The sequence below is a fragment of the Callorhinus ursinus genome, unplaced genomic scaffold (assembly GCF_003265705.2).
Source record: "Callorhinus ursinus isolate GAN/ISIS: 27379988/994484 unplaced genomic scaffold, GSC_fseal_2.0 scaffold44, whole genome shotgun sequence".
Classification (NCBI taxonomy): Eukaryota; Metazoa; Chordata; class Mammalia; order Carnivora; family Otariidae; genus Callorhinus; species Callorhinus ursinus.
In genome coordinates, this window is record NW_027397106.1 from 7,263,067 (window position 1) to 7,278,649 (window position 15,583).

General features: G+C 41.5%; 1 long non-coding RNA gene across 2 annotated transcripts in view; it reads left to right on the plus strand.

Annotated features, from left to right (window-relative positions):
• Window positions 1–14,767, plus strand: part of LOC112832176 (uncharacterized) — a 40,413-nt gene extending 25,646 nt beyond the window's left edge. The window contains exons 3-6 of one of the 2 annotated variants that reach the window (XR_003210340.2): window positions 125–184; window positions 9,900–10,019; window positions 12,337–12,707; window positions 13,807–14,767. This is a non-coding gene — a long non-coding RNA (uncharacterized lncRNA). Of the gene's footprint in view, window positions 1–124; window positions 185–9,899; window positions 10,020–12,336 lie in introns of both variants that reach the window. The other variant, XR_012375096.1, reaches the window with a different exon arrangement.
• The last annotated feature ends 816 nt before the right edge of the window (window positions 14,768–15,583 follow it).

Below are 15,583 nucleotides of genomic sequence, written 5' to 3' on the forward strand. Positions count from 1 at the left end.
GGGTTATTTTTTTTTTTAAAATTTTTTTTTTTTCACTTTTTTTTATAAAAAAATCCTTTTTTTTTTTAAAAATTGGTGATTTTAGATTTTTTTTTTTTTTTTTTTTTTTTTTTTTTTTTTTTAGCACTCAGCAAAGAAAGGAAGGAGGGAGAGAAGGAGAAAGAAGGAGAGGAAGAGATTTTAGGTGTTCTTCCTCTAATTTTCAAAAATTTTTATTTTTGCTTGTGAAATCCTAAAGTCTATGACAAGAAGAGTGTTGGCTGAACTTGCCTTAAAGGCCTAGAATCAATGATGTGCTGGAGCCTTGGTACTGGCTTGTGGGAGCAGATGGTTACATTTCTAGGAGGTGGCTTGATGTCACCTTGGTAGCTTGCAATCCAACATGGCGGGAGTATTTACATCATGGAAACCTGCAAATAATGAATCAAGCCCCCTCCCCCTCAGTTGTTTACTGGCATACACCTACCTCTTACAAGTGCCCAGGAGGTTGGGGATTTCTCTGGAAAGCTAGCAGGTCCTATTTTCTAGGGTAAGGTAAGCTATCAAAAGCTAGATTGGAGGACTGTAATTGGTGTGCGTTCAGTTACCCTGACAGGTGTTTCCCATAAGTGCAGGCCGATTTAGGTTTAGATCTGTGACATGGGCTGGGCCACTATTGTGACCTTCATTTTGTGGGTCCCCAACATACAAATTAACTTTATCACAGGAAATATAAGCACATTGTCATCTTAGATTCCTTGAAAGATTTATACCAATTTCTTTAAGGCTCTTTTCTCTAAGACATGAAGGCAAAATACATTTAGGAATTCCACCCTCAGACAGAGCAGAGGTAGTTCAGAAATTTTCTATGTGCATTCTGCCCACCTCTTTGGCCATACAGAATCACTAAGACATGAACACTGACCTGACATTATAATGTTAGAGTCTCTGAATTGTAGGTACTTCAGTTTTCCCTGATTGACAAAAGTTCACTCTCTAATTGGGTATTTAACATTCCCAGGATATCAGATATGTTATTTAATCAAAATATTAATTTTCCTTATGCCATCTATGTTTTCCAAGTGGTATAATGAGTAAAAACCATCTTTCAATCATTACCAGAAAAAAGGGGACCACCCCCCCAAAGCCGTTTTAATATAGCTTTTAGCTTTCTGGCAGACCTGAACCCCAGCCATCTCAATAAGACATTCTGTTCCATTTACAGTCTTTGGGGTGATGATAATTGAATTCTTGTTTGTTTATATGTCCTCATTTATTTTTACCTTACGGACAGCTGGCTATTTCTGCTCTTAAGGCTATGTGGTGTAGCCACAAGGGTCTGGGGGCTTTGGGGCCAACTTGGGTTCACATCCTAGTTCTTCTATGTTAGCTGTGTGGCCTTGGGCAAGTTGGGAAAGTCTCAGTTCTCCTCAACCATGCAATGGGAATAATAGCAACAATCTCTGCCTCCTGAGTTATCGGACGGATTCAAAAAGATAATACATGTCAAGCACTCAACGTAGTATCATTATGAGTTTAGCTTTCTCAGCATTTTGGTCTATCGCTTGCAGTGCCTCACTGCCAAGCGCCTTCGAATTCCTCTCGGTGCTCTCTGTTACCTGGCCGACTCAGAGCAATATGTTCGGTTCTAGCATCTCCTCACCAGGAGGCCTCCCAAGCTTTCGGCCATTTCAGCTGCTCTTTTATGAACTAGCTTCTGGCTTCACTGGTTCTTTTCAGTTTTCAGATTTCTAACTGAGCTCAGCCCTCTGCAAAATGTTGGCTTAGAGACACAGAGCCATTTGTGACTTTAAAGTTACATCAAACTGTTCTTTGAAAAGGTTTGTGAAGACCTCAGCCTTTCTGTTATCAGTGGGAGTGGACTATTATTAGCCCCCAGTTCTGCACTGGTCTTGGATTCAGTTCTGATTTTGGAGGTGGAGGGGAAATTACAGGATGTTCCTTGACAGGACTAAGATTGCAGAAGGGTTGTGATGGTTGATAATGATGTTCTGTCCTCTGTTCAGCACTGAAAAAAATGGAGTTGTTTTACTTAAAAAAAATTTCTTTTTCCAGTAAAGGAGATAGCGTAGACTGAGGGAGTAAAAATAGTTATAGATTTAAAAGGAGTCAGAGATTCAGCGTTCTTTCTACTATCCAGGGTTTTTCTCTCTCATTGTCCATAATTAAGAGAAATACAATGGAGGATACCTTCACTAGCCAGGGCCCAACTCCCTGAAACTATATTTAAATAGATTAGAAGTATATATTTCAGGGAAAAGCCTCATATAACATCAGGCTAGTTGACTTCCGTGATTAATCAAAAATCAAGTACCAGGGTATGCCCTGGTATAACTTAAATCAGCCCAGCCTCTTATTCCTTATCCACTGAACATTGTAACTAGAAGTTAATCTCCATGGAGGTGATTTTTGTCTGTTTTGTTCTCTGTTATACCCTTAGCCTCTAGAAGAGTACTTGGCACATCGTAGGCATTCAGTAAATATTTGTCAAATTGACTGATGAATGAATGGTACTGGAAAAATGAGAAGTGTGAGTTCAGAATTACGGAGCAGGAGCAGAGGCATTGTAAGGTTTGTAATCATCAACACAATTTCAGTTATGTGGAAAGGACCTGGGCCTCTTAAAGCAGAACAGTTGACTCATAAAGTATTTAGAAAGATGCTGACAAAGTACTGACTTTTTTTTTTAAAAAGGGATGATGAACCAGAAATATTTGTGCAGCAGAATGGGCCACCAATTTCAATTAACTGAGGCTTTAAGTTTAAGAATAAAAGTGCTGACTCTGAGGTTATGAATTATTGTAATCAGTACAAACCTTGCCTTTGATAATTAAACCTTATGGACATTTCTCCCTCAGCGAGCATTGCCAGATGTTCTGATGAACTTTGATAGTCCCTTATTTCATCTTTGAGAAGAGGTCACCCCAATTTAAACTCCATATTAATTTTCTTGCTCTTAATTGAGACTAAGTAACATTGGCACAGAAGGTCCTGCACGAGCCTTTCAGAGATGTAGAAGATCAGAAGCAGAGAGTGGGAGATGGAGATTAGTTGTTAGAGTCTAAATTGTGGTTGTGCCTCTATGGTAGGTGAGTGGGCCCTTCATAAAGCAGATTATGGCAGTGCTGCCATTTGTGATTTGTATCACCTAGATACAAATTTGTATCATTAGTCCTTCTTTACTTTTCAAAATTAAAAATGATAGGCAATTTCTTTGCGGGCTTTTGCAAACATTTTGTGAAAAATAGAATGCATTTTTATATCATTCAGCAGGAAGAGAGTCAATCTTACACCAAATTCATGACACTGGTAGATTTGAGGTGCCTTCCTTCCTTTCTATTTTTTTTTTCTTCTTCTCTTTATTTTTTGAGATGATGGCAAGAACTATAATGGGATGTTTGACTGTTGCCTTTCTAATATTTGGACGTGTAAACCCAGCGTTATCTGGCCTCACCAGCCATGAAATTTCCTGTGGCACCACTCCATTTTCTCAAAGAGTAACTTAGTATCTCCCCCGACCCCCTACCAACTCGTTCCTATTTATTTTGGGGACTCCCCAAAGAGGTGCTTCACCTTTGCTCACAGACCTGTCAGACAGTTAGTTACCACATGGCGTCCCCCATGTCTTTCTGCTGGCTGCCATTTGACTAACCTACCACAGTGGCCAGCCTCCACTGTCTGAGGTAAGGATGTCAGTATTCATGCCAAAGGTACCATGTTCCGGGCTGTGAGTGTGGTGCCGGGTTTAGTGCAGAGGAGGGGAGAAAGGCCATTTCTCTTTTTCCCTGCTACACTGGCTCACATGGGTCCTTAAGCAGACCTGACTACATTCAGGGTCCTTTGTATTCCTTCAGCTTTTGTCCTTTATCTTACCAGTTCTCTCATGGAAACAATTCTGTCAGGATCTGGCACTCATTCCTTGGCCAGAGTCTCAAACGTTCTTTTGGAAACATTCCCTAAATTTCCAGTTGCCACCCCCTGCCCCCTGAGGCTGGGCTAAGAAGCATCATTTGGGGTAAAGATGCCACAGTCCTCATCTGTGCCCTCACCTTTGGCACCACTCCTGCTCCAGCCAGATTCCGTCACAGAGCAGAAGCTCCACATGCGCAGGACAATTTAATGTGAGGGTGATGGGAATGCAGTGAGGAGACAGAGCAAGTGTGCCCCTGAGCAGTCAGATGGCCACAGGCTCTCCTACAGGAGGAGATCTTTTCCTCCTGTTTCTGCAGTGATGAAACAAAATCTAACACCCTTGGGCTCTGCGCACAACATAATTTCCTTCAGAGCATCATTTAGGTGGGCACCGCCAGTGCCCAGGGCCCAGTCATCCCTCTGTTGAATATAAAGGGTTTCTGTGGAAATTTTTCTTAGGGACACAGAGTTTCCTCACATGCTCCCAGATGAACATTTGTTTTCGCTGGGTGTCTTATACCTGGTAGCAGCCCTTTTCCTCTCCCCCAGAGCCATGAGGAACATGGAGTCTAAACCTCTTGCCCCTGCTCGGAGGCTTCTCTGAGTTCATGGCGGATGCTCCATCTGGGAGCGCTGAGCCTGCGCCCAGGGGATGCTCTCTTACTTGTCTTCGCTCCTCCATTTCCTTCTCTACTCAGCATCAACTTGCTATTTCTTGCTATCCCAATGTGAACGGCTTTGACTTCGTTTCCTTAAGTTTTCCTGATTTTAGCTAGTTTGAAACCCAGATGCTTTTGAAGAAGAAAAAGTACTGAGCGATAATATTATTTAAAAAATCATCGGCCAGGACACACCAATATTAAAAGGAGCAAACAGATAGGCGTCCGAACTCCCAAATGGGATTTCTATGTATTAGAAATGTCTGACCTGACATTTAAAAATTATTATGATATTCTGGATAACGACCAAATAAAATTAATTATGAGGTTTGGCTCCTTTGGAAAAAAGCCTTGAACTAATTTAATTCATGGATATGAGGATACTGTGCAAGTTAATATTGATTTACTAACTCAAATAATATGAAAGCTCCAGAATGAATAAATACTTTTACATTGGACTTGGTTTTGTTGCCCAGATACTATGGGCACTTGGCCACTGTGCTTTGAGGATAATGGAATGTTAAAAAAATTAAAAAAAAAAAAAAAAAAAGAAAGAAAGAAGAGGAAAATTAAATTTCTAAGATCAGTTCTCTGAGATAAAGCTAGTACCATAAGGTAACTGTAAATATTCTACTCAACTAGCAATTAAATTTTTCCATAATTTGTGACTCAATACCCTCTACTAAACATGAAGATACAGGAGAAATTTGAGCAGGGATGTTCAAGGGATATTGTGAAATAATTTTAAGTATTATAGTATCTAGTTATATAAGATTACCTAGTTTTATATATAAAGTATAAAAATGCACATAGTTAGAAGTGTTATAAGTAACAATAAGTGTCTTTAGGCTTACTAGGTACCAGATACTCTGCCAGAACTTTACCTATAGTATCTCATTTAATCTATGCATTAGGTAGCTGTAATTCCCATTTTACAGATGAGGAAACTAATGCTCAGCAACACTGAGTAACTTGCCCAAGTTAATGACAAGTTAGTGGCAGGCCCAGGATTTGAACCTGCACATGTCTGACCCCAGGGATTATGCACCTAACCGATACGCTATGAGACAGGCAGGATAGGAAGCCACTTAAAAAAAAAAAAAAAGGATTAAATCTCAGGTGTGCAAAGTATATATCAATTCTTTTTCTTTTTTTTTTTTTAAAGATTTATTTATTTGAGAGAGAGAGGGAGAGCAGGCAAGCGAGAGAGAACACGGTTGGGGGTGAGGGGCAGAGGAAGAGGGAGAAGCAGACTCCCCGCCGAGCAGGGAGCCCCCTGTGGGGCTCGATCACAGGACCCTGGGATGATGACCTGAGCCGAAGGCAGATGCTTAACTGACGGAGCCACCCCGGTGCCCCTATAAATTATTTTTCTATCTCCTTACAAAATTGTTAACATTCATACAAATTAGTGCAGGCTCTGAAAAAGTAAATGCTGGAAAAGAGAAGGAGCTGAGAGCAACCGGGTCTGATGTATGGCAAGACCAGTGGGTAGAGGATGCCGATGAACAACCTTCCAGAACGTAGAGGAAGTGGAAGTCTGAGGGAGTTAAGAATCAGTGCAAGAGGGTGAAGAGGGCAGAAAGATGGTACTACACAAGGGTCACACACGAGCTCCGGGGAGAGTGGGGTTTCAAGAGATGAGAGGGCACAAGGAGCATCCAAAGCAGAAGGGTGTGCCAAGGTAAGCCTGAGAGGGCTGCTCCTGTCCCTGAACCCATATTTTCTAAGGGTTCCCCACGTCAGGAGCCAGTCCCAGCAGAATCAGTCCAGGCTGCTCGTGTTGCAGGGGGAACAGGCAGTTTGAGCCCAAAGCTGAGGCACAAGGAGGATCCACAGCATCTGTGCACGAGAACATCCGGGCTGAAGCCTGCAATTAGAAGGCACCGGGTAGATGAAGTACCAGAAGCAGGATGTTCGGTGCACTTTGTTCTTTGACTTCCCGATATTCCCTGCTCTTAACAGAGCTCTACTAGATTATGCCCACATGTCTCCCAAGGGCAAACATCAGCTCACAGAGACAGTTCCGTCCGAGCCCAGAAAGAAAACATTTTCCTAGCTACATTGTAAATTACAGGGCCCCTCTCACTCCCTGAACTCAGTGACTCACAAATTATTCAGAGCCATGTACATACCATGGGTTAAGCCTCATCTTTTCCCACCTTGCAGAACATGCTCTAATTGCCTATTCTCCCCTTAGAATGTAGTGCTGGAAACTCATGCGTCATCCCACCTGTGGCTTGGCTAGCAGCGTGCAATGAGTGTGCTACTTCCCTGAACTGCACCTCAGGCTTTGGGTACTTGTCATTTAAATTGCCTTCGCATTGCAAAGTGCCACATCATACCTGCATTTGAGTGTGTGGCATTGAAAACTGCTAGATCTTTTTCACCTAGACAGAAGCTGTCAAACCAGATATCCGTCCTAGACTTAGGAAAGCCCAGTTACAAATACATTTTACACAGGTCTTTGCCCGTATTCCTATTAATTTCTGGTTTCAGCGGCCTAACATTCCAAATTGCTGAGATCAGGTTGAATTCTAGCCAGTTGATTATGTCATCGGCACCAACAGTGCCAAACTGATCATGATCTGTGATACCCGCAGATAAGATAAACTGCCTTCTATGTCTTCGGCACATTCAACAATTTTCAACCAAAGTCAACAAATATTTATTGAACACATATTGAATTAGTCACTCTTCTAGATGCAAGGGTGATCGGGAGGTATTTATGATGTGTGGATAAACTAGACATAGTCCGCAGGGGGCTGGTGACACATGCGGGAAATGGGCATGAATAGGGCCACGTGGGATACCCTAGGAGTCAAGTCTTATGAAAGCACAGAAAATTCAGCTACTTACTGAATTGCTTTAGTAGTCATCTCAGTTTCTTCTATACGTAATGGTCACTAAACCTCTCTGTTTTCCAACTGCCAACTGGTTGGTGTGGTGTCAGTTCAACCTGAAGCTAGGTCTGTCTAGAGCAACTAGACCAACTGATTGACTGGGGCCTTTGTACCATATGGGTGAATTGTAGCAGAACGCGTGAATTTGATTTGATTAAGAATGTTGATGGCCAGGACCCAGACATTAGAAATATACAAATATCTCATCTTACCAGCACTTTCCGTGACTTTAAGACAACAACAATGTGAGAGAAAGACAGTGCACGAGACAGAGTCACCTCATGTGCTGCTCTTGTAGAATGCGAAGATAACTAGGAAGCAATAGGGAACAAAGGGACCTCCCGCTGCAAGGATGAGCATAATAATGGCAGGGTGTCCACCAACCACTTGACAATCTCAAGAATAGTTCCGATGCGCCACATCTCTGCATTTTGTAGCCAGCCACCATGTCCGATGACACAATTATTGGTAACTGAAGCTCAAATAATTATTTGGGTGGTTGACTAATTATTCCTTTCTGTTGCCTTCCTCCTAGAGGGAGGAGGAGAGAGAGGAGTAAGAGGAAAGCTTCCTGCCCACGGTTTTTACTAGGTTGCCAGATGGACATCCGTGTGCCTGGTTCACATTTACTAATGTGAGTCTTAGCAAGAACAAGAGATTACCTACTCAGGTGTGGGGGTTCTTGGTATTTGACGCTGAAAACGATGATTCAAACCTGGGTAGAACTGGGTAGAACTGAAAAGATTCTTTCGTAGCCTCTAGCCCCCATTCAGAGCCTTCTTTTCTCTCTTGACACCCTTTGTCCTAGGAGAGCCTTATGCAGCGGGGGTTGTCCCGGTCCTGAGGCAGGCACCTGACTATGCCTTCTCCAGGCAGGACCCCAGGCTCAGACCTCTCTTTGAGCCTGGGTTGTGTGTAAGGTTCGTGTCTCTCAGCGAGGCACACCAGGGCCGGCAGCCCAAAGATTGTCAATAGACGGTCTGTTTGTGTTGCTCTTTGTTTCCTTGCCTCCCTCTCATTGTTCCTTCCTAAATCCTTCAAGCGTTTTGTTACTAAAGCTCAAAACTCAGTTCTTAGCCAAAGTGAGTATGAAATAAGACTCTTGAAAGACATACTACAGATGAAATAAACTATTAACAGAGAATCAATGAAGCCAGTGGACTCAGGAAGTAAAAAAATGGTGTTGGAACAGCTGGACATTCATATGCAAAAAAGAAAAAGAGCGAGCACATCGATGGTACCTTGAACCATATGCAAAAAGGAACTCAAAATGTCTCAGAGACCTAAATGTATAATGCAGAACTGTAAAAGTTCTAGAATAAAATACAGGAAAAATTCTATGTGACCTTGGGTTAGTCAAAGATTTCTTAGATATAGCAAAGCACAAACTATATAAAACAGACAATAATAAATTAGACTTTATCACAACTGAAAGCTTCTCTTTGAAAGACACTGTTAAGAAAATAAAGACTAACTGCAGAACGAGAGAAAATGTTTGCAGAACACATATCGAATCAAAGACTGGTAGCTAGAGTAGATAAAAAACTTTGAAAGCTCAGCAATAAGGAAACAAACAACCCGGGGGGAAAAACATGGAAAAAAGATTTGAAGACCCTTCAACGAAGGTGACATACAGACAGTAAATGATCACATGAAAAGATGCTCCACATTGTTATTGATCAAGGAAATGCAAATTAAAACCATAATGAGCGTGGCTAAAACATAATGAAGCTGGTAACACCAAGCCCCAAGAACCCAAAACTCCTACACTTTGGGTGGAAATATAAAATGGTACAGTACTTTGAAAAACAGTTTGGCAGTTTCTTATAACATTAAACATACACTTACTTTATGACTCAGCATTCCTCCATCCATTTACCTGGGATCATTGAAAATCATATTCACAGAAAAATGTATTTCCTAATGTTACAGCAGCTCTATCCAAAATTGCCAGAAACTGAAAACGATCCAGGTTTCCTCAGCGGTGAATGGATAAACTGTGGTCCATCCATACAATGGAATACTACTCAGACATGAAAAGAAATGAACACTGATACAGGCAGTGACTTGGATGAATCTCAAATACATTGTGCCAAGCAAAAAAAGCCAGACTCCAAAGGGTACATATTGTATGAGTCTATTTATATATACGGTATTTTGGAAAAGGCAAAACCACAGGGACTGACAACAGATTAGCGACTACCAAGGCTGGGGGATAGGGAAGGGAATTGACAACGAGAAGGCGCAGGGGAAGTTTTGGGGCGGCAGAAATATTTATATCTTTCTTGGGATGGTAGTTACATAAGTATAGACCTACATAAAAATTCATCAAGCTGAACATTGCAATTTGGGCATTTAACTGAAGGCAAACTGTTTCTCCATTAAAGTACTTAAAAAATGAAGGTGAAACAAAAACATTTTTCAGATAAATGGAAATTAAGGGAATTCATTGCCAGAAGACCTGCACTAAGAAATGCTACCAGATGGGAACTTGGATCTTCAGGAAGGAAACCAGTGCTTTGGAAAGAGTAAATATAATATAACGGTATGTGTTTATTCAGTTTTCCCTTCCTATATCTTCAGGTGGAGGCAGGTAGAATACAGAACACCTACATTATGGAGGAGGATGGTGGGGGAGGGGACTTGTTAAGAAACAAAGAGAAAGTCACCAAATCAATTAGGGAATCCTAACTCCTGAAAATTTAGGTTCTGGCTTGATGCTGTGGTGCAGAGTGAATTCAAACTGGGACTTCACAATGCCAAACAACCTGATGAATAAAACAAATTTGAGCCAGTTATTCCCAAACATTGCATGATGGGCATTTGATATCCACAGCTTGCTGTTAACAGTTATTAAAAAATATTTGTTAGGTAATTATAACCTCAACTTCTAATTCTAGTCTTCTAAGAATTATTCTACCAAAGCTAGAATTCGCAAATGGAGGCCCATTATGGGTAGGAAATGCCGAAGTCATGGGCCAAGATTTAAATTGAGGTCAATTTAATTTCAAATTCCGCTGATCTACCCACACAACACTGGTTTTACCCCCAGACCGTGTTCTCCCATATACAAAATGAAGATGATAATAATACCTATCTCAGGGGGTTGTTATGAGGATCAAATGAGAAAATGTCTGCAAGTGTGTGGGATATAATGAGAACTCAAGGAGGGGAGTGCGTCCACACACAAAAAATTATCTCTAGTTAATACATCTTATAGCCATCCAAGACTTCAGAGAGAAGGAGTGTGTAGAACCCCCGCTTTTGTGGATCACTGACCTCTCCTGTCACCAGAGACACCATCTTAATCCCAGCAGCCTCCAAAACAACCATGCCTTTAGGTAATCATGGACTTTTTAAAGGTGCAACAGAAATATTCTCCTTGTAACCCACTAAATTAAATATTGAAACAGGGAATGAAGGTCAATCCTCAGCCTGTCTCTGGGAGCTTTGAATTAGCAATGGTTACCCTTGAGGCTTACTCCAGCCACATTTTTGGACCCAAATCTGTTCTAAAGCCAAGGGCTGTCTGATAGTATTTTGGATTAAATTTGGATTAAAGGACTTAATTGGATTCCCCTAACATTAATTGAGTTTGTCTTGTTTGCTGGGCATCATGCTAGACACTTTCACACATATATTTATTTTAATTTGTTTCAATAAGAATACTCTTTAATGCATCTGCCACATTTCCTGCAGATGGTTTCCTCAGTGTTTCAAAACATATGAAAAACCTGAGAAGTATTTGTGAGGTTCTTATGATCATTTTTCTAAGATCTGAAATCGTTCCTTTTAGATGAATAATATGTAAACAACTGATAAAAAATAGTGTCTCTTATTTGGGCATTATATTTTTCTTCTAGTATCTGAGAGATTAATCACATGCATCCTAAAATTAGTAACTGTGAATCTTCTTTAACAGGATGGCTGAAATACCAATTAAAATCATGGACATTTTGTCCCTCCCCTCCCCCACCCCATGTTCAAGGGGAAGAAAAACGTATGTGTTTGTGTACAAAGCTAAAAAAATAATATATAATTCCGAACTTCCCAAAGGGTACTGTAAGTTATATATTAGCTTTGGGGGAACTCTATTTACAACTCTTCTGATGGCTGGTTTTTTTCTTCTACTACGATTTGCCATAATTTAAATCATCCAATTGAGTGCCTGATGTGTCGATCCGTGCGATTTGCTCTGTCTTCTATGTGACTGACCCAGAGTCACACATGCATAGGAAATCTTAAAGATCGCTTACTTCACTTTCTTAGTTCCTTTTCCTCTTCTATCATCCCATCTTCCCCACTAGCTCTTTCAACAACTTGTGTCCCCAGAAACGGCCCCAATGAACACACAAGTACAGTTTGGTACCTTCCCAGTCTTGTCTGTTTCAAACTGATTTCCTCTTGACACCTCCTCAACCTCATTCCCCACAGCAACATTTCTGTTTCCTCTGGGGTCTCAGGAGACCATGTCTTCCTTCCTCAGTACCACCGGAAGAGGAAAGAGAGTTGATGATATGTCATTCCTTAGCTTTAACAGACATGATCTTTTAGCAAGAGCTCTGGAAGAAGGTATTGTTATCTCCATGAGGGTCAGAGAATTTAAGCAATTTTCCCAAGTTCACAAAGTCAGCAAATGAAGGACCAAGATTTATACCCAGGTCTTCCTGACTTCCCTTGCTGTCTACCACACCCAGGATCAAACTCAATCTAGCACTTATAGATTTCCTTGATCAGGATCCAATTTTATCCAAGCAGCTTTATATTAGCCCCAAATTTCATCCAAGCTAACTACCATATGACCTTCCTTAAGGTAGGATGTCCCTACTGGCCTGGAATACCTTTCCCTTCTCCTGTCCTAGGTTTGTACATTCTTCAAGGCTGATTATGTTCATCTTCTAGAGGATCCTTCTGACTCCTCCAGCTCCAGTTTTTCTCCTCCTAAACATTTGAAGAGTTTGGAAGTTGATGTCCTTTGTCCCTCCTCCACCACAACAATCCAACTGCTTCTCCCCTGGAGATGAGTGGGTCCTACAGCTAGCAGGCAAGCTGAACCTGGAGGATGGGAGCATGGCCTTGGTCTGAGCTGGGCTGGATGGAGAAATCTGGCAGCTGGCATAGGACTTCTGCCCTCTAGACTGAATCAGAGCCTGGAGCCTGCTGCAAAGAGCCCTAGGACTAGTATCAAATGACCTAGAGGACCTTTGAAGGGAGGGAAATGGCACTAGCACAGGTAGGTGCTCTTAGGATGCCTACTGGTCTCCTTGGGTTTTTAGGAGAGCTGAATAAATGAGCTGAGTCTGTTCCATCCCGGTGCTGAAAAGGCCAGTGGCGTTTGCAGCCAAGGACACCATCAGGATGGAGATAGCTTCCGGTGCTCTGTTTAAAAGACTTACGATTTGACGGGCACCTGGGTGGCTCAGTTGGTTAAGCGACTGCCTTCGGCTCAGGTCATGATCCTGGAGTCCCGGGATCGAGTCCCACATCGGGCTCCCTGCTCAGCGGGGAGTCTGCTTCTCCCTCTGACCCTCTTCCCTCTTGTGCTCTCTGTCTCTCATTCTCTCTCTCTCAAATAAATAAATAAAATCTTAAAAAAAAAAAGACTTATTATTTGAAAAAGTCACCAGGACCAGATGGATTCAGAATGAAGTTCTAGCTAATCTTTAAAAATAAACAAATAAACCAGGTGATCCAAATGTAACATACTTTTTCAGAAAAAAGGAAAAGAAACCTTCAGTATCCTCTCACATCATTGTTTTCATCATCTTTCCTCTCTTTAATGTTCATCTTCCCCTCTAGCTCACCCGTCCCTGCCTCATCCCCCAACCCCAACACACATACACATTTAGCTGCTTTCACAGACTTGCTGATTTCAAAATGATTTCTCCTTGCCCCCTCCCTAACCACTTTCCCTTATCAAACATTCTGTGTCCCCTGGGAACTGGTCAGGCTGAGTTTTAGGAGACCTACCTTCCCCTGCTCAGATCAAACCGACAGTTTTGCCCCTGGGGGGCTCCCTTGAGCTGGAAGGCCCCTCTCTCTTCCTTGGAGAGCGCTGCCTCCCTCTTGTGGGCTCTGCTACTGCTGGTGGAGAGAGAACCTTATAAAACACTATGCAGATTCCTGTCTCGATTAAGATGCCTCTGGTTGCCAGTAACAGAATACAAACCCCAAATGTCATAAACAATAAGTGCCTTCTCTTATATTACTCTTAGTCGATGCAGGCTGGAGGGGCGGTTGATTCAGGGGCTCAACAATATTATCTGGAATCCAGCTTCCTTCTATTTCTGCCCTCTATTTATGGCACTAACTTCATCCTTGTCCATGTTCAGGATGCAGAGACAACTTGCTCTTTCCCCAGACAACTCCAGCAAATCCCACCTGACATCTCAGCCCAATCACAGGTAAGTGGCATGGTTGGCTTTGATGAATCATCTGAGGAGTGACCGTTAGAAACCAGCTACAATGTCCACTGGAGTTCCACCTCATGTCCCCGGTTGGCGAGTGAGGAAATCCAGCACGAACACTCCTGGAATGCCCACCAGCAATAAAACTCATCACCAACAGAAAAATGAACCGTTTGGATAAGGGTGATGTTCTGAAGCTTGACTGTAGTTCATCTTGAGTAGTTACTTGTTTGTCAAAAGACCTCCCTCTTGGATTCTTTCATTTTATGGGAGGAATGATTGAGATGAGCAGAACGTTATTTTAAATCCTCTTCTTCGAATGGATTGTAAATCACCTGTTTTCATAACTCTGGCCAGTTGCCATTTTACTATGGTTAATTCATAGACTACTGCTATTGACATGTTTTTGAGGTGACCTGAAAGTCTCTACATGTCCATATTTTAATTGGTTTAGTTTGAGTTTTCAGTGGGATGTGTTTTTGTTTTTGTTTTAAAAAGCTGGACGCTAGGTAAAGCCAGTAAAATCAGACTTTCTTGAGCAACTACTGCAGTAGAGAAAAAGCTTGAATGTAGAACTGAGCTCAACGCTGACCTGTGTAGAGGTGTGGAGACTGAGTGGGAGTCAGAGAGGTGGAAAATTACAAAAAGCAGGTTGGGGGGGTGGGTAGGTCAACATGCTTAGGCCATGGGGGTTTGTTAATTGGCTGTTTCGGAAGCTGGGCTTCTGCTGTCCCACAGACGCTGGGGAATAGAGGTCCTGTCTTCAGGTGTTGGCTGGAACAAACAGTAAATTATTTTGTCAACTTTAGGTTTTCCCAGGTAGGAACTTAATGGGGCTGGGCTGTCCCACAGATGTGGCTTTGACTGGTTAGAAGCCTTGCTAGTGTTGGTTAAGATCTCTGTGTGTGTGTGTGTGTGTGTGTGTGTGTGTGTGTGTGTGTGTGTGTGGTGGGGAGGCTAGAAGAAATTGTTTATGATGACAGTAAAGGACAGTTTTTGGATGTAACCTAAAGACATTGTGCTACACTGTTACCATAGGATTTCTCTTTGTCACTGAATTTATAATTTTGTTTACTAATAAAAAGTCAAATTAATATTACACATTGAACTTTTTAACTGAGTAGAGGACCAATCAAATATTATGCCTCAGTAGTCCCTGAAGGCATTGCTAGGTAACAGCATAATCTATATATAAAGGATAGCCCTGAATCAGCTATCTGGAACTTTTTTTTTTTTTTTTAAGAAGCAAGGTTTTATGGGGGCATAACTCAAATAAGTCAGCTTTGCCCACCAACTTTAAGTGGTGCTAGAAAATCAAAGAGTTAGTCATATAAGCTTATAAATAGGCACTCGAACAAGTACATACAGGATGGAAATTTTTAACCTCATAAATCCTTTCATTGTAGAAAAATTATTGAAAAAACTAGCAATAAATGATCTATGTTCTCTCTGGAGTTGTTAAAAGAAGATGTGTCAGATTAGTTATCAGGACATTTTCCCAATACACATACACTCTTTGGAAATATATATGTGAAAATGTGAAAACCTTCATAAAGCTGACAAAGATGAAAAGGAATTCTAGAAGAAATTGCCCATCATTCGTTCATTATTGGTTGTAAAATTGTTTTATCTTTGCAATCACAAGAAGCATTATATGGGATAATATGCTATAGGGAAATGGAGTAAATGTTTCACTAAGTCA